This window comes from Tympanuchus pallidicinctus, unplaced genomic scaffold (assembly GCF_026119805.1).
Source record: "Tympanuchus pallidicinctus isolate F22 unplaced genomic scaffold, pur_lepc_1.0 scaffold12, whole genome shotgun sequence".
In the NCBI taxonomy this organism is placed as follows: domain Eukaryota; kingdom Metazoa; phylum Chordata; class Aves; order Galliformes; family Phasianidae; genus Tympanuchus; species Tympanuchus pallidicinctus.
This window is the reverse complement of record NW_026294637.1, coordinates 17,582,126-17,608,500: the sequence shown is the minus strand read 5'-3', so window position 1 is coordinate 17,608,500 and position 26,375 is coordinate 17,582,126. Positions and strand designations below refer to the sequence as shown.

The following is a 26,375-nucleotide window of genomic DNA, read 5'->3' as shown; positions in this document are numbered from 1 at the left end:
TTCATTTCCGGCAGTCAGCACTGCACAGGGAGGAAAGCCTTTCAGAGAGAAGGTTCCCAGCCAGCTCTGATCACAGGCGGTGCTGGTGGGCATGGGGGGGCTGCTCTCTGTCAAGGGATTGCACCGGACATGGAGGGATGTGAGTGCGCTGCCCCACTTCTGTGCCTTGTGTAACCAGTGACAGGCTACAGAGAGCCTTCCCCAGCCCTCCAAATCAGCAGGAAAAGGTTAAAAAATTCAGCCCTCCCCCCCCAAGGAGGGAATTTTGGGCAGCCCGGGGTGCTCCGGTGGAAGCCACCAGCCAGACCTGACTTGCTTTTAAAGATGCATATTTTTTACTCTTGCATTTTTCTCTTTTCTCCCCTTCCATTTTCCATCCCCACACATTTCCTTTAATTCTTCCCCCCTCCCATTCCCCCCCCCCCCCCCCCCCCCCGCCTTCCTCCTCCTTTTCATGAGCTATTTTCAAATGCTGGGAAGGGTGAGATCCGGGGAGAGGAGGAGTAGCTGAAAGAATTAAAAAAAAAGAGTGGTGAAATTATTTCACACATTTATGGGGGGGGGGAGAGAAAAAAAAAGGTGTGGGTGTGGGGAGAGAGAAGAGCTCCGGATCCCACAGGACACAAAGCAAAGCTTCATTCATTCCCTTGCTGCCGTGCTGTTCTGGCAGCAGGTAGGGATGTTGGTGTGTGCACAGCCCTACGGCTTTATGGGGTGCCTTGCTGGGAGCTGGGGGAGCAGATCAGCCCCAAAAGGGTATCCTGAGCCTGCACTGGTGCTGAGGGGAGAAGGGAATGGGATCTGCTGGGAAATGGATCCTTGGTCCAAGCAAAGCACTTGGCCACACGTCGGGTTGGAGGAGCATTGCGTATATTGCTGGCTTCACCCGCGTGTTTCTTCTGCTCGGTGCCACAATGACAGCGTGTTTGATGGTTCCTCCTGCTTAATAAATAGGATTAAGACCAGCAGCGGTAGCACTCACTGAAAATTAGGAGTTTCAGGTACAGATAAACTCTTTATGTGGCAATATCTCCTTACACTCACTTGTTTTTCCATTTAGGAAACTGGAAGTACCTATTTTGGCTTGATGCGAAGCAATCTTTAGATTTGATTACTTGGTTGGCTGGCCCACTCTGAGGAATCTCACGCTTGGTTTGCTGGGGGAGCAACGCTTGGAAAGGGGGGAAAACGAGGCCAAAGGCAGCTTTCCTAAGATGGGGTTCTGTCAGTGTGGGTGCCATGCCTGTCCCACACCTCCTGCCTGCATGCCTCAAGGCATTGCGCTGGGGGAGTGCTGGGGATGAGCAGAAACTGAGCAGGAGCTGGAGAAGAGCAGAGCTCAAGGAGGAGCTGGAGAACAGCCTTTCAGTCCTTCACGGGAGCTTATAAATAAGATGGAGGCCAATGTCTTACGTGGTCTGAAAGTGACAGGACAAGAGTGGATGAGGAGCTGGTACTGCTGCCCAGAGCTGTGGGTGCCCCATCCCTGGAGGTGACAAGGATACGGGTGGGCCTTGGACAGCCTGAGCTGGGGGAGCACTTGGCCCATGGCAGAGGTTGGAACCTCAATGATCTTTAGGGTCCCTTCCAAGCCAACCATTCTCTACTTCTATAAGAGCAGAGCTCAGGAGGAGCCAGGCACAGCCCTGGGCAGCACCCAGCAGCACCCGGCGGCCCCAGCTGCCCCACCGTGCCCCGTCCTGGCAGATCCTGCCACCTGGCATTTCACACCTCGGGGAGGGTGACATTTGCTTTGCGGCATTTACACGTTAGAAAGCTGGCATTTCACCCCCAGAGGAGGCTGATATTTATGAACTGGGGCACTGGCATTTCATTCATTGTTACCATCCAGTGATTCAGACAAGGTCGCTTAGCCAGAAAGGTCAGCCAGGGCTCTGCTTTTCTTTGCTGCTTTCCTTTCTTTTTTTTCCCCCTCAAGGGAAAGAGGGAAAAACAAAGCAAAGCCACGCACCAGAACTGCTGATTGCCATTTTTCTTGCCTTAAAAGTGAAAGTCTGCTATGCTGAATAAAAGCTAAGGTTTTCCAAAGTCTTTCTTGCAAAGTTGTCTCCCGTAAGGTCCTTATTTCTTTTATTTTGTTGGGATTCCCTCTCCTACCTCCCAATAACACAGCTTCTTCCTTTTGGACCACCCCTTTGGTCCTGCCTCTGCTCTGGTGCAGGACGGTTCTCCCCAGCAGTGCAGTATCATCCTCTGCCTTGGCCTGAGAGCTGAGCTGAGGTCTACGTGATCTTCAACTCTTGGTCCAGGGGCCAAAACACCACTTGGAGCACAGGCTTCATCCTCAGAATTACCGTAGTAGGCAGTTTGGCAGTGCCCCGCTCAAGGTGGGCACATCCCCACCAAGACCACAGGGCTCTCGTTGGGCCGGGGCAATCTAGATTCTGCCAGGGCCTGGGAAGCATAAATAAAATCAATAAGAAGCTGCTAAATTGTGCCTGAGCCCTGCAAGGAGCAGCACAGGGAGTGCTGGCTGCGGAGATGTATCTGCTGCCACTCGGCGTGCTGAGGCACATTCATTAAGTATCTTTAAGATGGATACACCCCCCGATTCACCTCCTGCAATAAGCCTGGGAATTTATTTCCTTCTGAACCATGCCATCAATCAGTGCTGACAGCATTGCCTCGTGCTGCGCAGCATTGGGCTGAGCAGCCACAGCAGCACAGCACGGCACAGCGTGGCTCCCTTTAGGAGGACCTCAGCCCCAGGGTACCCCCAGGATGGGGAACCTCATGGCTCTGTCCTCAGGCAGTGCCTCCTGGGGGCTTCATTGCACTTAGGTGCCCTTCTGCTCCAACCCAAGGTCTTTGCAGAGACTTGACCACGCACAACCGGATTTGCCTTGCTTTTTTCGGGAGGAGAAGAATGAATCCAGTGAGTTTAGCTCACGTCCATGGTGCTTTTTGGGGAAAAACAGCCATTTTTGGTGCTGGCTGGAAACCCTGCTCGCACCCAGCTCTGTGGAGCACACTTTGCTTGGCGTTATGCAGAGACCTGGGTTTGACTTCCTGCTGTAATTTCTTCTGATGCTTTCAATTTTTTCTCCCATATCAGCTGGGAACCTCCCGACGATCCCCTAAGAGCAGAATAAAGACTTGTCAACCTTTCCTACACGTTCATTAAGATGAAAATAACTCGCCGCAGCCTTTACAATGCTCGATTTTCTGCCGCTTCTGCTATGCCTGAGCCTTATTTGACTGACTAAAGAATCCTGAAGCTGAGGAAAAAAAATAGATGAAGTCGTCCAATAGTCAGATCCGCGATGGGAGCGGTCCCTGAGCGGCAATGAGGGTCCCAAGGCAGCGCGGTGCCACCCGGCCCGGCTTTGTTCCGCCCGCTCCTCCCGCCGGTGCGGGGCTGTGCCGATCGTTCCGGGCGAAGAAAGGCATTGTGTGCCCTGTGATATGGAAATGAGCGGGGAGGTGAGGGCAGGAGCGAGGGTTTCTGATGGTAATGAGGCTTTCTTTCCCTGCACCAGCCCTGCTTTTCAAAGCAGGACGGTTTCAAGGTGTTATAGTCACTCCCCGGGATCGTTTGCTCACTTGTTTTTTGTTTTTTGGTTTCTTTTTTTTTAACCCCATATTTCCCATGAAGACAGATTTCCTCCCTTTCTGAGCTTGGTAGCGCTCGTGGCTGCTTAAAAATGGTGCCTTATTTTCGGCATCAACAAGACCAAGGGCCAGGTCCTGCACTTTAGCCACAGCAACCCCAGGCAGAGCTACAGGCTTGGGGCAGAGTGGCTGGAAGACTGTATAGAGGAAATGGACCTGGGAATGTTGGTTAATGCTGGCTGAACACGAGCCAGCAGTGTGCCCAGGTGGCCAAGAAGGCCAGTGGCATCCTGGCTTGTGCCAGCAGTGGTGCAGCCAGCAGGAGCAGGGAAGCGATCATCCCTCTGTGCTCAGCTCTGGTGAGGCTGCACCTGGAGTGCTGTGTTCAGAGCTGGGCCCCTCACCGCCAGAAAGACATTGGGGCCCTGCAGCGTGTCCAGAGATGGGCAGCAGAGCTGTGAGGGGTCTGGAGCACAAGTGTGATGGGGAGCTGCTGAGGGAGCTGGGATGGGTGAGCGTGGAGAAGAGGAGGCTCAGGGCAAACCTGACTGCCCTCTCCAACTCCCTGACAGGAGGTTGTGGTGAGGTGGGGGTCGGCCTCTGCTCCAGGTAACAGCGATAGGATGAGAGGTGATGGCCTCGAGCTGTGCCAGGGGATGGACAGGTCGGACATCAGGAAAAATTTCTTCTCCAGAAGAGTGGTCAGGCAGTGGCACAGGCTGCCCAGGGAGGTGGTGGAGTCACCATCCCTGGAGGTGTTCAAGAGTTGAGGAGATGTGGCACTGAGGGACGCGGTGGGATGGATCGACAGTTGGACTAGATAATCTTGTAAGTCTTTTCCACTCATAGTGATTCTATGACTCTGAGGCAGCTTCACATGGTCGCAGTGCCCCTCCTGCCCTGGACCGTAGCACATTCTGTCCTGGCTGACTTTCAGACTGCAGATCCGGAATGCAGTCGTGCCGCTGTGGGGCACAGCCCCAGTATGCTGCCCCCGGGCTGTGAGCAGCACTGCATCCCTCTGAGCTTACCCACATCTCCCTCCCTAGCCAAAGCCCTGCAGCCAGCTGGTGGCTGCTCCCACCTGCCCGGCGCTGCTCAGCTGCCTTATTTCATCCTTCCTAATTCTACAAGACGTGGCAGTAAATCCATGGCGTATGCGCGGAACCATGTGGGGCGTTTAAGCGATCATTTGCATCCAGATGTGTTGATGGCTGTGGGGTATCTCCTGACAACGTGGGTTTGCTCTGTATATATTGCTCTGTGCTGAGCTGTAGAGCTAACATTTGGAATCAGGCTTTGAATTGTCGGAGCGAGCTGTCTGGGGCCGGGCCCCATGGATGTGTGGGGTGGCCCTGTGGGGGCTGCCCAGCTCCATACCAGTGTATACATGTGCTTATAGGGGTGTAGGTGAGCAGAAGGAGGGTTATTTGGGAGAGGCTCTTTAGCACAAGGCCTTGGTTTGTAGCCGTGCCCCAGAACCAGGGCAGGTTTCCCCTTCACCATCTCCTGCTGCAGCCCTGGGCTTGCTCTGTGCTCCCCCCAGCAATTCAGGGATGCGGTGTGACCATCATCCACTGGCCTGCCCCAGCTCCATCCAACACCTCTGCGGGAGATTTCTCTGCCAGCATCACCTTGCACAGGCCTGGGTGGATGAAATGGACTTTGCAGTCCAAAATCCCTTAATCTCCAGTATACTTAACTGTATTAGCCAGATTACAGGAGTCAGAGACACAGTAATTGCACTCAGCGGAGGACATGCTCCGCATTTCATGCCGGGAGGAAACGCTCTATCCATTGCCTCTCTCCCCCCTCTCCCTGAATTACAGTGGAACTGTGATTAGGACGTGTTAAACACGCCAAGAAATGTCACATCCAAAGTACAGCACAGGCTCCCGATGTTAACCTGTCAGCCTGGCAGAGCTGCAGGGATTGGAAGAGGGGTTCTCTCCTCTTCACCCTCCTGAAGGCTCTTTGCGCCACCAGGCAGCGTCCCCAGGCAGGGATGGAGCCATGAGGTGTCCCTTGGCAACACAGCCCCCTGCATCCCACCTCTTCCCACATCCTCCCACCCTGGGGCAGGCTGAGCACAACCTGTTGCTGAGGTGCTGATTTAAAGCCCCCCTGAAGATGGGTGACGTCAGGAACCCGTCTGTCATCTTTACGGCTGGCTGCAGGCGTGCCGCACACCCGCCGCTGCCGGTAACTGATTGCGGAGCGTGCTTTATTGTCTGAGGAATACTTATGCAAACTAACACAATGGCTTAATAGGGAACACCTGGAGAAATCTCCAAAGAAAACGCTGTAAATTCCCCTTCCCTCGTATTTACGGAGAGATTTTTTCACAGGAATTTATAGTTGTTGTGACTCCTTTGCACGGGTTTGCATAGCGCACTGTGGGAGCTGGGGAGGCACTGAGCACCAGGTGTGCTCACACCAGGGTGGGTGCCAGCACCTCCACATGTGTGAAGTTGCTCCCAATTTCTCCCTCCTTGGCTCAGGTATTCACAAGCACATGACCCAGCAGGGTAGTCAAGAGCTAAGCCTGTGGCTCAGCATGCCCCGTGTCTGTCCTCTGGCCGGCAGTGTCCTGCCAGCCCTGCATGCTGCTGGGAGGCCAAAAGTAGGACCCCAGCTGTTGGCACTGTCTTGCCAGCCTGCCTGCATTCCCTTTTGCAATGCCCATTGCTGGCAGTGGCCAGCCCACTGACACATCTCTCTCTGCTCCCTTCCAGGTCTCACACCTAGCAGCGGGTCCCTGCAGGACTCCAGCTCCGGTAAGTACAGTGTGTTTGCTCCATGTTGTGCTGGGGGGCAAGGTTCAGCCATGAGGGCCGGGTTGCATTTTCCATTGCCAGGCTCTGCACAGGGTCCATCCCAGAGCACTTCAGCACAATGCAAAGGCGCAGTTATCTCCCCGCCGTGTGCAAACTGTGCATTTGTCGCTGCCTTTCTGCTGTCTGCAAAGGGGGGCATCTTCAGTCCTCACTGGGTAGACTATGCTGGATGAGAACGTAGAACTTCCACTGAGTAATTCCATGGTGAAGCGCAGGGGGGATTTGGAGGAGCTCTGCAAAGATCAGAGGGCAAAGCGCTGGGTTGGAGCAGAGCAGAGCTTCCCTGGGGATGTGGCAGGGCAGTGAGTTCAAATGTGGTTCAGAGCACCCAGGATCTGGAAGAACCATGAAGGTCAGGGGTGGCAGTGCTGGCCATGCGACCTTTCCAGCAGTGTGCTCCTTGCAGCCACCCTGCTTCCTTTCTTCTTGTGAAGCACAGATCAGGCCTGGCAGGTTCCCTGCTCCAGCAAAGGAACTCAGTAAACAAAGACAAAAACCCCTTTGGTTTTTGTATTTCAAGATGAAGCACCCTGAGAAAGCTGGTGCCAGGCTTTGAGTGCACAGATGTACCTGGGGCCAGGCTCTGGGGATGCATGGCCTTGCACGGTCCTGGCTGGGGCTTGGGTCACACCACAGGGCAGTGGTGCTGTGCACGTTCCCGTGACAGCTTTGCTGGGTGCAGCGAGGCCATCCTTGCTTCTTTGAGCCAGTCCTTCAGCCTTCTCTTTGTTTGATGTTTTTTGCACTCCCAAAGTCACCCTAGGATTTCTGAGTGTAATTTAAACCAGCAGAAAGTGTCCTGCTTCAGTGCAGAGAGAAATTAGCAGGGCTGCCTCCAAAGCAGCGGGGCCATCGCATGTTGTGTTGCCTTCCTATCCGGTCTCTTTGACACGTTTTCTTTAGAAAGTACACATATCAAAAAGTGCATCTCCTCTGTTTGGCACTACCCGTAGGGCCGATAATTGAGTCCTACTGCACGCATTGGCACTGCTTCGTTGCTGCTGTCCCTGGCCCACGTGGCCTGGCTGAACTCCTGCTGCATCGCTTGCACAGATTGCAAACAGTTCCATCCATGCCAGGCTCCTTCCTGGCTCTGGGCTCCTCCTGCGATGTAGGCTGAGAAAAGATGGTCAGACTGGAGAGGCATGGCTTTGATTTCCTGAAGGAAAGAAATCATAGCGGGCTTCCCGTGCAACAGGTCGTGATGTATTGTCCAAGAGTGGGCACTACTGGGTGGGTTTGCTGGAGCAAACAGCAGTGAATTGCTGCCACCTGGGCTGGTTGTGCTTTGCAGAGGTGCAGAGATGGCTCCTTGGGGTGCTGGATGGGGTGCCAACAAGGGGCACCTGCTGCTGGGATGACTGGCTGAGGGATATGGAGCACTAGCAGGGACACCACGGCCTGGCATCAGTTGTGCCAGAGTCAGGGCATGTGGCAGACCACTGGTGCACAGTGCCTGCAGCACCCTTTACTTTCCTCACGGATGATCATCTGCAGTTCTTCCTGGCATTTCCATCTCCTTCTGATTCATGCACCCCATCTCCCAGTGGTGTCGTATTGTGGATCCCCAGATTGCCATCCAGCTGAGAGCAGTGCAACCCAAGCTGCTGTGCCTGCCGTGCACTCCTGCCTTCCTCTTCTGCTTCTGCTGTGCGAGTGCCAGCAAACCCAGGGGTGTCCATGGGAGGGTGGGCATCCACCCGGTCACACTCAGTGCCTCTGTTCTCTGAGGAAAAGGCCGAGCAGGAGCCCTAGAGAGCTCAGTGCCCTGCATCAGAGCACTGGTGTCAGGAGAGCCGTGCTGTGCAGCGCTGTGTCAACAGCATCGCCGCTTTGGGCACTGCTCCAGCACAAAAACTCTGTCAATGGGTGGTGAGCAGGCTGAGCTTTCCCAGGGCAGGCCTGAGTGACGTCAGGAAGCAGCAGGCAGTGCTGCCATCCCAGGCAGTTCCTCCTAGAGCTGCAGCCCATGATGGATTGGGAGCTGCCAGTCTCCGCCTGGCTGTTCGCAGGGTGGTGATGGAGGGCACGCAAGCACGTGTCTTTCATAGGATGGTTGTGGGGTGGAAAACAGCCCCAAAGGGAGAATAGGGGTGCGAGGCAGCCGGCTGGCACGGCCTCTACCAAGCGCAGTAAGCATCTCAAAGCTGCTTCTCCCCAAATCTTCTTACTCTCCTCCTGCCCCACGGTGCTCCCCAGCTTCGGCCGTGTGTGCGAGCAGCGATAGAAGCTCGCTGCCCACGCAGGGCTCCTCTCCAGCACCGTGCTTAATTGCAGCCGGATGCGGCGAGCTCTCCTCCCGGCGCTGCCCCGAGCGCGGCTCCGTGCTGCCTTCGCCTTCGCCTTCACCCCCCCTGCACTCGCTGCTCACCCCCGCCGGCTGCGCGGCCGTCACGTGCCGGTGAGAAATGAGCTTCATCTGCACTGAAAATTAATCACATTGTCATGCTGGCAGGGGATGAGGCAGCTGCACGAAAAGCCCGGCTCTCGGGCTGATTTATCACGGCGGCCGCGTGCACAACCGCTCCGCAGCTCCGGCCGGGCAGAGCGCCGGTGTCGCTGCGGGCACGCTGGGGGAGATCCGCGCGCGTGGCTCTGCCTCTGCTTTGCAACAAAGAGGAGCCTGCTGGGAGGCGGCTGCGGAAAGGAGAAGGGCTGAGGCGCAGTGACACACCTGCCCTCCCTGCAGGAGATGACGCTTTGCCAAAGCAGCACAGCGGAGCTGCCCGCTGTGCCCGCCGTCTCCAGCACAAGCAACACTTGTAGCGTGAGCACGTGAAGAAATGATCCCAGGGCTTCCATGGCGCTTGTGGCTGGTGGAAGTGGGAGGTGCCTGGCTGGGCTGACGTCTCCCTCTCCCTTAATGACTGCAGCTCTGCTCGTCAGAAGCAAAGTCCGCACGGGCTGTGCGCCGCAGCAGCGTGCGTGCCTGTGACGTGCTGCTGCGAGCTTGTGGGAGCAGGGCAGGGCTGTTCGGCTGTGCTCCGTATCCCTGTGTGCCAGCACTGGTTGTGGGGCATCAGGGATGGCAGCTCCTGGTGCTGCACGGAGGGATGGATGCGCATCTTTGGGGATCCGGACCATCCATTCATAACCCCTGCGGTGTCACTGCCTGCTGCTCCTCTCCGTGACAGCACGGGTCTGGGGCTGAGCCTATGCTCTCTGCCTGCTGCCTAGGCTCCTCCTCCCTGCTGGGAGAGGCTGGGCGCTGTGGCTCCAGGGTCGTGGTCGTCCCGGTATCTTCTTTTCTTACATCCATCCTTAGGACAGACGTGGGTTGCTCAGATGTATTCACTGCCGCTTGTCTTGTGGCAATTAATTACTGACTGCTGACAGTGCTTTGCTCTGGAGTGCTAGCTAACTAATTGGACACCTTCCAGTGAACCCCCCGTGCTGGGGAAGTTGCACGTTTTGCTGCCGGCTCATCGCTGCTCTGTTTGCTCACAATGCACGGAGCACTTGGAGGAAGGAGTGGGTGCCAGCTTTGGGCTGCTGGATACCGAGAACAGAGCAAAGAGTTGCACGGGTGTGTGGTGCAGTGATGGTTGAGTCCTCAGTCGTGCTCTTTGCTGCCCAGAGGGAGCCCTACTGTGCAGGACAGACAGACGTTACCAGGAACGGTCCCACAGGAGGCAGAGCAGCTTGCCCACAGAGCCACTGTGATACCTCTGCCCAAGCAAGGGGCTGAGCTCTGTGCTCTGCCTTCTGCTCACTGCTTTTCCGCTTCCTTGAGCTTTTGCACCCTCAGCCAGAGCTGGAGCTGCTGGGCTGCCCGGGGCCGCTCCTGGCTCACCATGCAGCCAGCTCGAGGGAGCTGCAATAACCTGATAGGGCTCTGCAGAGCCTGATTCCTAGCCCTGTAATTAAACACCCAGCTGTTGAGGTCTTTTATGTGTATTCAGATTGAAACTTGGCAGGCTCCTGACTAGCAGGGAGCCGGATTCGGTGGCCAAGGAGATCTGTTGCGTTCGCACAGTAAACTCCGTTCTAGCCCGGCCAGGATGGGTGACAACCCATGCCAGCCAGAAATGCTTGTAGGGTGGAAGGCACTGATGGTATGGGGTCCCTTGGCCCTACACGTGGGGTTCCTTGGCCAGAAGGCATCCCTGGAGCTCTCCAGTGGGGCACACTTTGGGGGTGGGGTGCATTTTGAGGGAGCCCTGGAGCGGAGTTGAGCCGCAGGTGCCCTGCCCAGGGGACACTTCTCCTCGGGTTGATCCATCAGCAGCTTTAATGCGTGCGAAAGTAAATGTCACTTACCAAATTTATGGAAGAGATGCCTCACTAGTCTCCTTTTTAAGGTTATAATAAAAATTAAACCACGTTTTCTCCCAAGGGGGAACTGCAGACTGGCGTCGTAAAAAACCCATCGCCGTGTGTTGTGGAGCGGCACGTGAGCGCGTGTGCGGGGTGAGCAGGACCACAGGCAGGGCAGCACAGCAGGCTGTGCTCACGTGGCTGCTGATCTGAGGAGAGCCGTTATTTTTTATACGTATATTTTTATATCATAATTTCCTGGCCGCATAAAAAAGCCCAGGCAGTTACACGAGCTGGGAGCAGAGCTTCCAGTATGAAAACCTGGTACATGGCTTATTTATGCAAGCCGAGCTGCAGTACATAAATGCACCTCCCTCTCCTCCAGCCTCGCAGCATAATGATGGTGTGGAGAAGCCTTCCTTCAGGCAGGCTCCTTTTTCCAGCACCATGTGGAAGGGTCTCCTTATGCTTGCCAAGTTCTGCTCCATGTCCCTGGCTCTGATTTATCAGTGTGCTTCAGCAAGGGCAGTGCCTCCCAATCCTGCTCGATCGAGCCATCAGAAGCCCATTGGGACTCATGGCTGCAGAGCCACGTGGTGCCAGCACCACGCTCTCAGAGGAGGCATTTCTTTGGGGTCAAGCTTGGCTGGGAGCTCAGCCTGCCACTGTGCCGCCTGGCTGGGCCGGGAGCTGGGCCTGGGGATGTTCATCAGCTCTGGCAGCGGAGCTAATGCGATTAAGGGCTTTTCTTGCCCTCCGCTCAGCGCTCGTTAACATTTGCCTTCTAAGGCGTTTATGAGCATCGCCGTTCATCTGGCCGCAGCTTTGGCTTTTGATAAGACGTGCGCACAGCTGGCGGCTGGGGAGAGGCTTCCCGAACCCATGGCCGAGTCGGGGCAGCAAGGACAGGGATGTAGCCTGGGAGCCGCGTTGTGTAACGCTCTAGGAAGGAGGGAGCCCTACTTACAGCTGGGGAAGGCGGGTGCCTGCAGCCCACCAACAGAGACCTACAAACAGCTTCCCGGGGAGTCACAACCCCAGCCTCCGCGCAGGCGAGGAGACGAGCCCGTTTTGGAAACCTCCTTCCCAGCTCCAGGACCCAGGGAGGTATTTTTACTTAGTCTTGCAAGTAGGTCTCGAGGCATCTCTAAGTGGGTGCTTCGCAGCCTGCGTGCAAATAAAGTTTGCCCGTGTGCCCTGCGAACCCAACCCGGGCTTCGCTCCACCTTCTGCCATTGCTCTCCTTCTCCTTCACACCTTCCCCAGCAACCAGGGGACCTGGACATTTCCAGATGGAAGCTGCTCACAGGAAGTGCTTCTGTGCTTTCTGTGCTGAAATGTTTCAGTCTGCACTGAGCCACAGCGGAAAGATTTATTTTTTTTTTTCTTCTTCCGAATATTTTAATTCTTTCACCAAAAGAGAGAAAAAAAAAAGAATTTCCCATGGAAATTGCATTTCCTATTTGGAAACAGGCTGTTAGGTGCCTGTCTGCATTATAGAAGGCTGCTTTTCCAGGGCTGATACGTCAGGTTGACTGATTTCAGTATCCAGAATGATGCGTGCTTTCATTCATCCCATTCCCTGGGTTGGAGATTTCATGGTTTTCCTTCCCTTTGGTGGACTCCTCAGAGCCTGCCTGGCTGGGCTGAACAAGCAGGCCTCTCATCTCTGCCTGCCTGCCCATTTCTGCCAAACCTCCAGGAATTCAATATCTTTGAGATTTCCAGCCGTCACTCACCTTCTATCGAGTTTGACTGCTGAGTTGGAGAGTGATTAGGGGAGACAGGCAACATGCTGAGCACGTGATTGCAGAAGCCTCTCTTTCTTAGGGAAACCATGGCCAAAAAGGGAGAAAACCACTGAAAATCTTCATTCTGGAGGCTTTGCTTTGCTCTAGCTGCAGGTGGCTTCTGCTCATACCATGTGGCAGGTGTCAGGCAGGAAAAACGTGGTATGAGCATCTCCATCAGCACTGCACATTTCCAGGGCATGCCCACCCAATTGGAGCCGTCCTCTATCAGCCACGGAGATTTATATTACAAGCCCTCCTTGTGATCACTCTATTATACTGCACACTAAGGAGAAATGTTAGCAAAACAGCGTAGCTGCTATTAAAATACTTTTAAAAACAATGAACTGGGTTCATACAATCATTAAGGTTGGAAAAGACCATTAGGATCATTCAGTTCAACCATCAGCGGTTCAGTGGGAGCTCAGGCAGGTGGAGCAGGGTGGCGTGGATGGGGCTGGGTTGCTCACACAGGTGATGCCTGCTCCTATAGCCACTCTCCTTCCCCTTTCCCTTTTCCCCTTTCCCTTTTTCCCTTTCCCCTTTCCCCTTTCCCCTTTCCCCTTCCCTTCCATTCCCTTCCCTTCCATTCCCTTCCCTTCCCTCCCTGCTGGCTGGCAGCCCAGCACCAGGCGTTAAATGCTTTTCCTTTTGGTCTTTTTCAATGAGAACAAGTCTTTTATCTTTTGACTGTGCAACAGTGCTGGAAACAAAGCCTTACAAATCCTGCAGCTTTTCATAGCCACCTCTGCCTCCTGGGCTCCCTGTTTGCAGCTCAGGGTGTATCTTGAGCTAGAGGAGTGCACAGGAGACAGAGGAACAGGAACAGGGGGACAGGGATATGGGGACAAGGACAGTGGGACAGAGGGGACCACACAGCCCAAAGCTGTCTCTGCTCAACTCACAAGGGTTTGCAATAGGAAAGGGGAGGCAGGTGTGGATCAGCAAGGCAAAGCATCTCGTTTTGCTTAATGATGACTGACTGCGACAGCCTGCATCTTTAGTTTGAAAAGTATCTGCGAGGTGCAGGCTGCTTCTTTCAAACAGGGTAATTATGTTAATTAAAAATGCTTTCTTTATAGCAGTTCTGATTAATAAAAACATGTCCGATGCTCTCTTTAAAGTCACAAGGCTTCTATTGTGCAGAAAAGTGGGCTTTTCCCAGCGATGGATGGCTTTGGGGCAGTGCAGAGCAGGGTGGTGTGCAGCACCGGGCAAGGACTGCATGCCTGCCCAGAGCCACACAGGGGAGCATTGGCAGCACGGCGAGGCTCCAGCCAGTAGAAACACCACTCGTGTCTCTAATTGCTGTTTATTTCCTCTGCAAAGTAGTGGGGTAATTAACAAGCTCCCAATTAAGAAAAATTGCCTGGAGGGGAAAAACAGGTAGCTGTGCCAAGAGGGCTGGGCTGTTGCCAGGGTTCGGGGCAGGGTGCTGGCCCTCCTGCTGGCTGCTCTGGTGGGATGTGCCTTGGGGACACAAGGGCTCTGGAGGGCACAGCGGCTCCCCGTGTTCCTTGGGCCGGGTGCTGGAGCCACACGCAGCCAGCTGTGACCCCTGACTTGGTGCAGGGCAGTTGGGTCTCTGCACCAGCTCTCAAATCCTATGGGAACAAGGCTCATGGAAACACCTGGCAAGAAGGAGCAGCTGGGTGTCAGCCCTGTAGCATTTGGGGCGCCCACCTGTGCCCCCCAGCTCCCTCTCCCTGTGTGTCTGCACCCCACGGTTGCCCCCCACCCCCAGGCTGGGCTCTGTGCCTCTCCTCTCTGCCCCGTTTACCTCTGCTATATTTACATGTCTATTTTATGATTTCAATTTTTAATGCTTCTGCTCTTTGAAGATGCTTAATGCTTTGGAGTGGAACATTTTCTTCTGAGTCCTGAGTGCCAATTGAGGACAGACCAATAAATCAGCTAATAACTGGAACCTCATTTTCTGCTCCCGTGGCTCCAGTTAACCCTCCTAGTGCTGCTCAGCCCTTCCGATGCCTCCCCTCTTCCATCCTTCAGGCCGTGCCATGTCACCGTGGCTGCCCTGCCGCCATCTGGGCTGGCTCCTTAGTGCTGAGCTGTCACAATCCAGCACTTCCACTGTGCCCCCGAGGAACAACATCCACGGAAACTCCTCTCCCACTGCTTGCACAGGTGCTCCTGAGCCTGGCAGAGCTGGAGGAACCCTCTGGGATGGCATCCAGCCCAAGATGAACCTCCGGCCAGGCACTGCAAGCCCAACAGAAGGCAGCAGGGCAAACCTTCTGCCTTCCTCGTGGTTGCCCTGCTCAGCGTGGATCCTGGCCTGGATGTGCTTTTTGCCAAGCCAACATCCCTGGCTGCCCATCCTGTTGTCATTGCTCCCAGCTGAGTGCTGGGAAGCAGGCATCACAGCCCCACCATGCTCTGTGCATTCTACTGTGCTCCACTGTGTTTATCCACAATTATAACGGTCTGACATGGCTGCAGTTTCCAAAGCCATATGCAGATGCTTAACAACCCGCAGCAATGCTTTCCTGCACGTTGAGTGCTGCCCCTGTGCTATGGGGGACCTGGATCCCCTGCAACCAGAGGGCTCTGTGCTCCAGCCCTGGGCAGGGAGAGCATTGTACAGGCTGGAAATGGAGGCAGAGGTACCGGGATACAATTTTCTGTTGGAAAATACATTTTTTATCTGCTTGCATTATCAAAACCGGTGCGCAGCATTCAGATGGGAGAGCCTTGAAGCAAATCATTTTGACTTCCGTCTGTTGACAGTGTCCAGGAAATTCAAATGCATCTCTGTGATGCGACGTGTTTTGACTTTTATGTTTTAATTTAATATCCAGGTTATAGTTAACTTTTTTTTTTTTTTTTTTTTTTTTTTTTTATGGTCTGCTGTTTGAGCAATGCAAGACTTTTTCCCTTACTGCAATGTTTCCCAGCAGAGGCGGTGCTCTGGTTTTTCCCGGGCCCTGTTCTGCAGATGATTTTGATTCATTTCGCTTGGTGCCAAACAAAACTTTTAATTTAGGAGCCTTGCACAGAGCAGTTTCTGACAAATGAGTGGATTTTCCGTTCCATGCATTCTGCAGAGGGGCACCTGAGCACGGAGGCATGCATTTGTGCATGTGCATAGGCAGAAAGGCACTGCTCAGGGTTTTTCAGCAAGAACTGGCAGTGTGCCTGCTGCCTGCTGGGCTGTACCCCCCAACACTGTGCTGCACCAGGGCTGGTTGGGAAGGTGCATGGTGAGCTCCCCTGACCTCTGCTTGGAGAGGACGCACCGTCTCCCTGATAGATGCGTCTCAGTGCCAATTATCCAAGCCCCATTTGTGCTGGGCTTGCAAGAGCATGTCCCATGACATCTATTAATGGCATTTCAAGCCTCGCTTCGCCCTCATTCTCTGCCCAGGCCCAGCTTTTGGGGAGGATGGGTGTGCACAGCAGTGCTGGCTGTGGGATGCCCACATTGAGGGCAGGGACCCCCTGTGCCCCTGCCACCGCTCCGTACCACACACGCCATACGCCTCAAGCACGAGCCGCTCGCCTTCTCCTTGCCAAATACTTATTGTTCCTACTCTGAACTTCTGCACAGGGAGATTTGCCAAGGCTCCAACATGAATCACTAATTAATTCCTGGAGGGTGGTGATTTTTTTTTTTTTTTTTTGCATTGATAATTAAAAACAGGGGGAGGGGAGGCACTCGAGGGGGGGGGCAGGAGAGCAGGGGTGCTTTTAGGGGCTGCCTCACCCCAGCAGGATGGTGCTGTGGGCACCCTGCTCACACTGCATGGCACTGCGGGGTCTGTGCTGGCACTGGGGTCCCTAAGTGTGCCCTGCAGAGAGCCCTGCTCAATGCAGGGGCCGCCAAGCTGAGCGATGGTAGGGAACCGCTCGGTTTCTTTCAAAACGTTGTTCCCTGGGGTTTTCCTGGCTCTGCTGGTGGAGGCAGAAAGCTCAGCGGGGCAGCGATGAGAGCCTTGGAAAGGAAAAGGCAAGGTTTTTCACTCGAGACAGAAAAGCCTCATTAAAAGAGAAAAATGCAATCGCTCAGGATGGCGAGGAGCGGGGAGGGCCTCGCCTGGAGGCTGACAACCCGAGGTGGCACACGCCACTTGCTCTGGTCCTCAGCAGCCCCTCAGCAGACTGACAAAGCACCACAGTGGCCACGCTGGGATGGTTCTGCGCCCCTCAGTGCTGGGGAGAGGGATGGGAGCAGGAGGAGCAGAGCCCAGGGACCCCGGGAGCGTTTGCCATAACGCTCAACCTCAAGCCTCAGGGAACCCTTGCCATTTCCACTCTCTTGCTGGCTTAATAGCTTGTTCCTTATTGACATTTTTCTTCTCAACACAGGGAAAATGCCAGGGCGGTAATTGCAGTACATGTAAAGCAAGGCACGGTGCTGTCTCCTTCAGATCATCTCCTTCCCCTGTTGCCAAGTTGCTGAGGCCCCATTGGGATGAGCAGTGCCCTGGTGGCAGGTGGGACGAAGCAGATCTGTCCCTATGAGAATGCCCAAGGTGTGGGAATGCCACTGCTGGATGTGGCCCAAGGTTAGGGTTAGAGTTTGGGTTAGACATTGAGTACGCTGCACGGCATTGCATTGCATTGCACCCCATGCCATGCCATCCCATTCCATTCCATTGTATTGCTTTTGGGTTATGGTTAGGGTTAAGCTTAGGTTTAGGTTTAGGGTTACACAGGGATCTCCTCTGAGGTGCCTCCAGGACTGGCAGTAGCACCAGGTCTAATTGTCTTGTTGACAGCCAGACCCGTGCCTCCAGGAATGCTTACATCCTCATGTCTGCAGAGATCTTGTGGTTTCTAATACCATCAGAAATCCCTCTTGCTCTCATGTTTACCAGCATGCAAACGCAGCCCTTGATGTCTGCATAACAGCGTTCCATCTCCCACTTACCCACAAAGAGTGACAGAGCTATAGCAATCTGGAGAGAGGCAAGCAGAGGCACAAGCCTACTGGGATGCAGGGGAAAATCGGAGTCCTGCAGGATGGCAATCAAAAATAGAAATGCCCTCCCCTCCCCCAAGAAAGTATTCAACAAACAGACAACATGGGAAATTTGTAATTGTGCAAAGCTGCGTTATCCACCTTTTCTCATGCAATAAACCAGAAAATGTTTACTGCACGAGCAGAGCAGGAGCTGTGATGCTGTAAAATGTGAGTGCTGGGGAGCCATCTGCTTATTGCCTCAAGTCTGGAGCAGGGGCTTTGTGCTCCAGCACATCGCATGGATATGTGTGCATGCGTGTGCGCAGGGACCCGGCCTGAGCCCAGCCCATGGCATGGCTTGCTGCACCTTCACTTGTGCCCTGTGAGCACACTCAGCATTCACATGAGTATTGATTGCTGGCAGGAAGGCCCCGTGGCTCTCTCTCCTCACCCCCATGCTTAGTTTTCCAAGCAGGGTGATGGAGAAGCTAACAAGCAATGTGTTGTAAGGCACCCTTTGCCACGGCCTGTGCTCAGACCAAGAGGCAAGCTGCAGCAAAAGGAGCCTCATCAGCAGTGCTGCGTGCCTTTGTTTGGAGTGCAGCAGTAGAGAAATAGCACCCATGGGACAGAAATGATACCAAAATTATGGTGCTGCCCTTTGGAATTATTTCACAGTCAATGTAGCTTTCCCATCCCCTTGGTGATATTTTACCCAGACATTGCTGGAAGGATCACTGTCTTCTATTAATCCCTTTCTGTTGATGCACCGAATAAAATGCTCTGTTCCCCCTAGCACTCCTGCAGTCCATTTTGCTTGTGAGCAGCAAGCTGCCACCGCCCATGGGCTGTGTGCTGCCTGCTGCTGAGTTATGGTCTGAGCACACAGAACAGGATCAGGCCACCGACTCGCTCCTCTGCTGCTGTATTATTGATATCCCAGAGCCGGGTGACTGTTGCATGTATAAATTCACTTTAATTCCTTGTGATTGCAGCTGTGATTACATTACGTGCCAGGCTGTGCTTGCCCTGGCAGCAATCCGCCGCTACAAGCCAGCAGTCTGCACACAGGCCTGGTGTAATGAGGCTGGTAAATGAGACAGGGCTGGTTTATCCACGTGGGACTGCAGGCCAGCAGGAATCTATTTTCTATACATCTATACAAGCTTGTGGCCAGAGTCAGAATGGTTTTGCCCAGTGGATGCTCACCTGCATTTCCCATTGCAAAGGGACACAGAATCATAGAATGGTTAAAGTTGGGCAAGACCTCTGAGATCATCTAGTCCATCCACCAACCACCAGCACTGCCCAATGAACCGTGCTCCTCAGTACCATCCATGCTTTGCTTCAACGCCTCCAGAGATGGTGATTCCACCACCTCCCTGGGCAGCCCATTCCAATGCATTACTGCTCCTTCTGAGAAGTCTTGCCCAATCCATCCGTGCCCTGGCACAGCTTGAGGCCATCACCTCTCATCCTATCGCCGTTACCTGGAGCAGAGGCCGACCCCCACCTCACCACAACCTCCTGTCAGGGACCTGTAGGCAGTGATTAGGGCCAGGTAAGATTAATTGCGTGAGTAATGCTGTTGACTTAGATTCTCCTGTAAACATTGACAGAACCAGCCCCCTGTTACTCGACAGAACGCACTTCCCAGCAGAAAATACAAACAAATTGCTCTTCGTATCATAACATTTTAAAATAAAAATATCAATAAGGAGCGAAGTGAAAACCGCATTTTAGATTCAACAGATTATTCAGCAGAAAAAGCGAAAACAATGAGGCTCCTCTGAGTATGATAATAAGCAAACACAGACATATTGCTTTTTCAGATCACAAAATCTCAGTACTGAAGATCAGTAGAAACCTAAGTAGAAAATGCTTTTTATAGGATTCAGATTCCAATTAAATTAGAGCAGATTATTCAACAAGAAAGCCTACAAAATGAAGTCTCGGTTTATGTATTGGAAAGCAAAATGCAAATATGTTGCTTTCCGGCTCGCAGGTTTCCAACCCAAAAGACAAACTTACTTTAAGTAAAAATGATTTCATTCAAATTCTGGGGAAATCGACTAAAGGAACTGATCCTCAGCTGAATTATTCAGCTTTTTTATCAACAGACTTATTTCTTCCCTCTTTATTCTTAATTTCCCTATTCATAAATCCCACTGCTTTGTCAGTCAGAAGAAATACTTTCCAGTATCTTTGACAAAGCAGAAATTAGCAGGGAAGAGAACTGCCACATAAACTGCAAAATACTTCCTTGCAAGGCAAGCCGTTTTTCTATTCCTGGAGATTTAACACCCGAGGAAATCAATGGGATCATCTCACCCAACCTTCCAGCAAGCTCCCTACCCTGCAGCTCCCATCCAGGGCGTGGGGACGGTCCCTGTGCTGTCTCCACTGGGGTTAGGGGATGGGTGCATGGGCAGGGACTCCCAATGCTGTGCAATGGGCATCTCTGGGGCACAGCTCTGCCTTGGGAAGCCCTGCTCTGGGTTGTGTGATGCCACCAGGCAGAGCAACACGTGGTTGGGCTGCTTCTCCCTTTCTTTTGCTCGTGCATAGTGGCAGCTCCTTTCCAACGTGTGCTTTTTTTTGGCTTTACTTGGAGCCACCTGAGCTCGCGTGGGTCGTGGGTGTTTGCAGGGGAAACACCAGTGATCATGAATCTTTCCTTTTGATCTACAGACATCAATCTGTGCCAATCTAAAGGAGACCCAAAGGTAGCTGTAAGAATATGAGTCAGATAGGTAGAACTAAGCAGAAATCTTCGTTCCGTAATTTTATTAGGAATTGGGAAATGTTTTAACAGGGGGATTAAATGTATCTTTAAATACAGAACTTAAAAAGAAGGATGGGATTTGTTCAACCAACACACCAGAGGAACTGGAGAACAATTTGTAGAGCCTCATTAAAAAGGAGATGGTTCTGTGAAGCTCTTCAGCCTTGGCAAGGAGCTCTGAGCCCACTTCTTGCTCCAGCTCGCACTGCTTGCAGGCCTGGGGGGCTGCAAGGATGGGATGGGGTCTTCCTGCCACCCCCTTAGCATGCTGCTCTCTTGGGACTAGGATTGGAGGTATCCTGGGAAGCCTGATCTGGTGGGGGGCAACCAGCCCACAGCTGGGTATGGGGCTGGGGAGGGCTTTGAGTTCCCTTCCAACCCAACCGTTCCATGATTCTATGGTTCAATGAACCTACGAACCCATGATCCTATGACCTATAAGCCATGCATCGTAGGAAGAGAGGTCACCCACTGCAGCCAGGGCACACCGTGGTGGTGGATGCACACCCCATGCTACCCAGCCCTGCTGCAGATGTTCTGTGCACGGTGGATTATGGCCTACTGGGATGCAAGAGGGATGCTGTGGCTTTGGCTGCACCTTGGAGAAACCATTGAAGATGGCTTAGAGTGTTTGAGAGGCCCTCGGATAACTTGGCGCTGGGGAAGAAAGGTCCATCAGTGTTTCTTGTGCTGAAAGGAAAGACAGAGTGAAGGGACAGCATTGTCTGCATGTGGGAGCTGGGGAGGGGGAGAAAAGGATGGGAATGGAGGGAGGTGAAGGGCTGCTGCCTCCATCTCGCTTCCCATTAGGGCAGCTGGAATTGGCCCTAGCGTCCCCTCTGTGCAGAGTGTAATGGGCTTTGTGCAGAGCTCCCTGCTCCACCAGGAGGGAATGAGAAAGCAATGTCAAAGATATGTTGGAAATGTCAACAGAAAGGCCCTGCAAGATTGACTGCAGTCTCGTGAAATATTTAATTCTTTCAGTCCTTATGAAGAGAGACGTTAGTCGGGATGAAAGATTCATGCAGGGGGAGCAGGGCACGAGAGGAGGGGGAGAAATGTGGGAAAGGAGGGGAGCAGCTCTCCCATGGCTGCTGCCATGCCCGGCTGCTGTTTGATCTGCCTGCCTGCTCCTCTGTGCTGGATGTTGCTTCGTTATCTCAGCCTCGTTTATTTCCATCGACGTATTTTCCCCCTTCTACTGCCTTTATCTTCACACAGATGCCCCTTGCCAAGTGCTGCTCACCTGTGTGCCAGCCGCCATGTCCTGTCCCCATGCCCAAAGCACTGGGGCCACAGGGAGAAGGGTGATGCTCCCTGGACTCCCCCAGAAGGCAGAGCCTAGAGGAACCCTCTGGCTCCTGTTGTGATGTCTGCAGCCACGATAATCAATGTGAGGTTGTGCAAGCACAGCCAGAGCCCACTGAGGAAGGTTCTCCCCAGCTCTACGGTTCTGGAGATGTAACAGGGAGGAGTTTCCACCAGTGACAGCAACAGAGATGTAAAATTTGAATGTAAAAAAAAAAAAAAAAAAAAAATTGTCTTGAAAAAGAAAACCCTTTTGATTGCACTGAATAGGGTTCTTTAAATAATTTCAAAACGTTTTGATAGTTGCTTTTCATTTCTAGTTCTTTCTGCAAAACTATATATTACCTTGGATTTATTAACCTAAAAAAAAAAAAAATTGATTTTCTTTCATTTTGAATGTGTCAAAAATGGGACATTCTGACCCCTCCGAGCCTTTCTCCAGAATTTTTTTTACGAAATGGGTAATTTGTCACAATTGATCCCTTTTTTTTTGGAAGGCTTTGAATTGCTACAAACTGATATTTACTGATGAGAACATATTCAGGCAGCAAATCCCCCAGCAGGTTCTGTGCAGGCCGTGGCTGTGATTTCAGGGCTGCGGTGCCCCTGTGGGAGCGCTGGGTACCCCTGGATGCCCCTCTTCCCTTGCAGCTCCACCACGACCACGTGCACCACCATCGTGGGCGGCCATTGGCAGCGTTAAACCTTGATAAATGCCTTTAATATTTAATTGGTCTTTAAAAAACATAAATAGGCAGGCTATTAAATGCAACTCCTCAGGCAGAGTGAGATGAGTGTGGTACGCAGCAACCGGCAGCGTCTTGCGTGATGCACTCAGTGTGGTTTGGAATTAAGGGCTGGGGATACATTTCCTTCTCCTTGGTATGCTGGTGGGAGCAGGAAGCTGGAAGCACCCTGAGCAGTCCGCTTCCTTCCAGCTCATGCCATGCTCCATTTCGTGGTGATGGAGAGGTGCTGCACTGCATGTCCTTGCTCACATCCATCCCTCGGGCAGCCAGCTCCACCGCCCCAATGAGACATGAGCATCAGGGGAGACCTTGTTGCCCTTTACGACTCCCTGAAGGGAGGTTGTGGCAAGGTGGGGCCTCTGCTCCGGGTAACAGCGATAGGATGAGAGATGATGGCTGTAAGTTGTACCAGGGGGCATTCAGGTTGGATATTAGGAAAAATTTCTTCTCCAAAAGAGCAGTGATGCACTGGCACAGGTTGCCCAGGGAGGTGGTGGAATCACCGTCCCTGGAGGTGTTCAAGAACTGCAGAGATGTGGCTCTGAGGGATGTGGTCAGTGGGCATGGTGGAGTCGGGTTGGACTAGATGATCTTAGAGGTATTTTCCAATATTCAGGGTTCTGTGATTTTGTGATGCTGTAAGCCAATGCTTGGGGCTGGTTGATGCTATGGGTGGGGAGACAACACAGGAAAGACTGAAGCAAACCAAGGAAAAACCCCAATTAAGATATCTTCTGAAGTTTACAGAAGGTTCAGCTGATGTGTTGAGGGAAAATCAAGGTTTTCCAGCAGGGCAGCTGCTCCCCCAGCACTCGCCAGCAATCCTCACAATGCAGGTGGGAGTAAAGCAACGAGCGTCCGTGCTGCCACCCCCTGCACACTTGTCTGCTCTGCTGCACAAGCGCTGGGTGAGCCTTCCTGCACCTCCAGGCTGATTTCTCAATCAGACAAGCACTTGAGGCTCCCAGAGTTCAGATACTTGTCTCTCCATGCTACACCTGCCTCTTCAGCACAAACAAGTGGGCTGGAGATCCCGAGAGAACGCGCTGTGCGAGGGAGCTGCTGGTGGCAAGGAAACAGCTGCTGCCTGCGCTCAGCTCCCCTGCGCTCGCCTGCAGCAGTGTCTGAACCACCACCAGCTCTGCCTAAATATGGAGACAGGCTGCAGGCCTGCAACAGTGCATGGAGCTGCCATGAGTGCCCAGGGATAATGAGCCCATCACTCAAGGTAGCATGCAAGGTGCCACCTCGGTCCTGCAGAAGCTATCGGCTTCCATCTCTCTGCCTGCTCCTTTCTTCCTCTCCCTCCACTTTTATGCTCGCTCTCCTACAGAACCAAAACATTTTTGGAGACTCTGCACTCTGTGCTAGCCTATTATTCACAAAACCTCCTATCTCCCTGCTTCAGGATGCTGCCTGGATCCCACCAATTACCAGCTCCCTTGATGTATAACACCATAAAACCCTTAACCTCATTATAGAAAATTTCTTTTGAATGGCCTTTAAAAACCATCTCATTACACAGGAAGAACTGTAATTACCTTTAACAAGACAGAGATATTGTGCGAGCGAGCGCGTTTGGGCTGTCAGAACAGCGGCGGTGGGAGTTCGTCTCCAGTCGGTGGCACCGCAAGGGCAAACGCTTTGTAGCTCCCTCCCCTCTGCCTGCCTTCTGTGGGCAAACACAGCTCCTTGCTTGGCCTCTGCTTCCCAGGAGAAAACCTGCTGCTTGCAGGTCTGCAGTCCTGAACGCTCTTCATCTCCGCTAAGCTCTCACAGAGCCCATCCCTGCTCCAAAGTGCAGGTGATGGATCGGTCCTTGCTCTGCGGATGGGCTTGGCCAAGTGGTGTGTGAGGTTGGAAGGAAGGATGTTATCATTTCCAGGGCTTGGTGTGGCACAGCCCCATCACCATAGGATGGTAAAACCCATTGGTTTGGGGTAAAACTCATTGGCCGCTGGGATCTGATGGGCTGAACGCCAGCATGCTCCTGTCCAGCCCCAGGGATGGAAGAAGCGGTTCTTTGTAGGCATTTCCACTTCCCTCTGCTAGTTTCACCTTGGCCACTGCTGATCCAACAGGTGTGGGCCTGGTTATACACCACCAGGACTTCGCTCTGCTGCTGTGCCACAGCTCGTCACAGAGGGGTTAAGTTGTTTTCCTTGCTGCATGCATGTGACTCAAAAGATGATATTTTTTCCAAACAAAATTTTTCCATCCCATCTGTCACTAATGTCAATGCACTTCTTTGCCCAGATCCATTTTTTCTTTTTAAATAACTCTAAAATCCAGCATTATTTTAGAAAAATCTGAGTACTTGTTTCCAGATCTGTGATATTTTCCCAATCTCAGAATGTCGCTGTCGCTGTGCTTGGTGCTCTCCTGCCATCCTTGCATCTGCTGGGCACAGGGAGCAGCCAGCAGCTGGTGCTGTGCCCCAGCAGCTCTAGGGGATGTCCTTGGCTCTCTCCCTGCTGCCAGTACCATGGGAGCACTGTGGCTCCATGCCATGCCACTTGTGGAGCTGGGCACCCCTGGGCTGCAGCTCCCCATCCCGCTCAGCTGCAGAGCAGCATCGCTCAGTCCCATGCCCAACCTTTTGGTGCAGTGTAGTGACGTTGGCTGCCAGAGCCACTCTTGGCTGCAAGTGCTGCCTAATGAGCCTGTGGGGACCGAGGGGAAGTGGCAGCCAATGAACATACAGAACGCTGAAAAGGTCAGAGCTGTTCAGTGTGACACAATAAGGAACCAAAATTGTGAGGCGCTGCGCTTCCGCTCGCCGCTGGTCCCTGGGTGCTGGCCAGGCATGGGGGCTGCAGTGCATCCCAGTGCTGTGCTGCATCTCAGTGCCACTGTGCATCCCACTGCTTGGTGTGGCTGCCCAAGAGGTGTCTGAAGAACAGGATGAGGAAGCAGACACCTGTGTGCAGCAGGCTAGGAAAAGGTCTGTTTAAAGCCCGCTTGTTCCATCCCATCAAAGCCATCATGACAGTTTCCCACTGAAGGCTCCACGTCAGCCCCATGCTGTAGGGACAGGTATTGAAAGTATCAAGCAGCACTTTGTGCAATTCCCCTTCCTGTGGGCAGGAGGCATTTGGAAATGACAAGCCATAGGGCATATAGAGTACAAAGGTGTAAGTTCTGGAAGTGAAGACTGCGGCATAGGGGAGCACATGGCTAAGGGTGGCTCTCTTTGGTCTCGGTGTTCCCCATGATGCTGACTGCCGTGCTGGCCTTGCTGTGGCTGGGGCTTGCCTGTGTGCTGGCAGAGAGGATGAGGATGCCATCTCCAGGTCACTTGCCAGCTCCCTGTGTGCCAGCTCTCATGCACCCAGCCCAACTGAGGGTACCGTGCATGCCAGCCCAGACTGGGGCTTTGTCCAGCCCTCAGCTTTGCTGTTCTGAGTGCTCATGTGTGTCCTGGGGATGGTGTTTTGTGTGGCGTGTAGTTCAGTGAGTGCATAATGTGTTGTTTCAGGGCTTTATTGCCATTGTGCAGCGCTGATGTAATGGCATTTGGGGAGCTCTGGCACTCCTATTAGCAGCTGGAGAGGAGCAGAGGAAGGATGCTCTTCCTCTCCGCGCCCATCATCTTCCCCTCCTGATGCTCTCAGCTGTGATATAGTGGTCTAAAGGAGACAACTTGTCTCTATTAGCACTCAGTGCGGAACAGTCAATTGGATCGTTAGAAGCAACTATGGATTGGCCTTGTTTTCAAAAGGGATCAAAAATATTTGGCCAAAACCCTGTTGGAGCATTTTCAGCTATTGGAAAACCTTCTACTAGACAGCTTGGCTACCCTGTACACAGAGCCCCTACCAGAGCCATGCTCTGAGGTTTGTGCTAACCTCAGTGTGGGCACGCAGTGCAGGAGGGGCCAGCAGTTCCCTGCCATGCCTGTGTTCCTGCCTAGCTGCTGTGGGGCAGGAGAAATTGTGGTTCTGCAGGAGGAGCACCTCACTGGGGCACTGCAGGAGCTGGGGGAACGTCAGGGGAAGCTGCCAGCAGCTGGTGGGGTGAGCAGGCTGCTGCCTTCATGCTGCGTTGGGTGGAGTTGGGAACAGAGGGGCTGGGTGCCAAGAAGGGGTGGCAGCCACCAACCCAAGTTGGAGTCCTCTTTGGGATTTCCTGGTTGTGGGTAGGACTTCACTC

The 26,375-nt window shown here is 53.2% G+C and overlaps 1 protein-coding gene across 2 annotated transcripts in view; it reads left to right on the top strand.

Annotated features, from left to right (window-relative positions):
• LINGO1 (leucine rich repeat and Ig domain containing 1) overlaps nt 1-26,375 on the top strand; it is an 87,214-nt gene that overhangs the window by 17,523 nt on the left and 43,316 nt on the right. For both annotated transcript variants that reach the window (XM_052672528.1, XM_052672530.1), the window contains exon 2: nt 6,309-6,350. The gene's annotated coding sequence lies outside the window, so the exon portion shown is untranslated. The remainder of the gene's footprint in view (nt 1-6,308; nt 6,351-26,375) is intronic.